The sequence below is a fragment of the Colletes latitarsis genome, unplaced genomic scaffold (genome assembly GCF_051014445.1).
Source record: "Colletes latitarsis isolate SP2378_abdomen unplaced genomic scaffold, iyColLati1 scaffold0045, whole genome shotgun sequence".
NCBI lineage: Eukaryota > Metazoa > Arthropoda > Insecta > Hymenoptera > Colletidae > Colletes > Colletes latitarsis.
In genome coordinates, this window is record NW_027488395.1 from 30,816 (window position 1) to 32,500 (window position 1,685).

Here is a 1,685-nt window from a genome sequence, read left to right on the forward strand (position 1 = left end):
TGAAATGGGGGCCGAAGCCCCCAGGTGTTAAGTATACGCTAGTCATAATGCTTCCCCATCTCTCTTTGCTTTCCTGACACCACTCCTTCCTGACATCTCTGTTTTGCACAGAACGAATGACGGATCTCGTCTTGCTCGGGTAGGTGGGGTCGCTACTCCCATACGGTGTGCCCCTGCACCGCCCCTGCCGAAACCAGAGCCCCGTTGGCCGGCATAAATGCCGTTTGCAGCGTCCACCGCGTGGAGGAGGGGTTGGCACATGCGATCCTGGTGCCGTATAGCAAGCTATACGCCCGGACGGCTTCTAGACGCCAGTAGATAGGGACAGTGGGAATCTCGTTAATCCATTCATGCGCGTCACTAATTAGATGACGAGGCATTTGGCTACCTTAAGAGAGTCATAGTTACTCCCGCCGTTTACCCGCGCTTTTTTGAATTTCTTCACGTTGACATTCAGAGCACTGGGCAGAAATCACATTGCGTCAACACCCTTGGGGGCCATCGCAATGCTTTGTTTTAATTAGACAGTCGGATTCCCCTAGTCCGTGCCAGTTCTGAGCTGAGTGTTGAATGGCGGCCGAAGAGGACGATCGACGACGGCAAGCCGCCAACGAAAGCCTCGCAGCAAGGAAGATCCGCGGGAGGCCAAGGCACGGGACCGAGCTCGGATCCCGACGAGAACGAACGAATCCGTTCAACGCCGTTCACCTCGCCCAGGCCCGGCACGTCAGCCAGACTCGCTTCCCGACCAAGCCCGACACGCCCCGCTCCTCAGAGCCAATCCTTATTCCGAAGTTACGGATCCAATTTGCCGACTTCCCTTACCTACATTAATCTATCGACTAGAGGCTCTTTACCTTGGAGACCTGCTGCGGATATGGGTACGAACCGGCGCGACACCTCCACGTGGCCCTCTCCTGGATTTTCAAGGTCCGAGGGGAAGATCCGGACACCGCCGCAACTGCGGTGCTCTTCGCGTTCCAAACCCTATCTCCCTGCTAGAGGTTTCCAGGGAACTCGAACGCTTATACAGAAAAGAAAACTCTTCCCGGATCTCCCGACGGCGTCTCCAGGTCATTTTGGGTTACCCCGACGAACTACTCTTACGAGGGCCCGAATGGTATACGGTTCCGCTGCCGGGTTCCGGAATAGAAACCGGATTCCCTTTCGCCCGATGGGTGTGTGTCTCTCTCTCACATCGCTCAAGTTATTTTATTTTATAATCGTTTCGCACTTGTGTGACTCGTTTTTCTTTTTGGTTAAAAAAAAAACGTTTAAAAAAATTGCTTTTACACATATTTTTTTACACAACTCTACTATACTGTTGTTGCCATGATGGATCTTAATAATATAATATAATAAATATAATAAATATATATATATATGTATGTTTTTTCTCGTGTTCGAGTCAAAGTGGATGATTAAGCTTTGTAATAACTTCGTTTCGTTTCGTTTGCTGCGTTTTTTTAGGACACCTCATCTTCATAGGATTTCTCTTAGGGCTTAGGATCGACTGACTCGTGTGCAACGGCTGTTCACACGAAACCCTTCTCCACGTCAGTCCTCCAGGGCCTCGCTGGAGTATTTGCTACTACCACCAAGATCTGCACCGACGGCGGCTCCAGGCAGGCTCACGCCCAGACCCTTCTGCGCACACCGCCGCGACCCTCCTACTCGTCAGAGCT

At 51.5% G+C, this 1,685-nt stretch overlaps 1 pseudogene; it reads right to left on the minus strand.

The window, feature by feature from the left end:
- Window positions 1-289: 289 nt before the first annotated feature.
- The window catches only part of LOC143350919 (large subunit ribosomal RNA), a 3,121-nt pseudogene continuing 1,725 nt past the window's right edge, over window positions 290-1,685 (minus strand).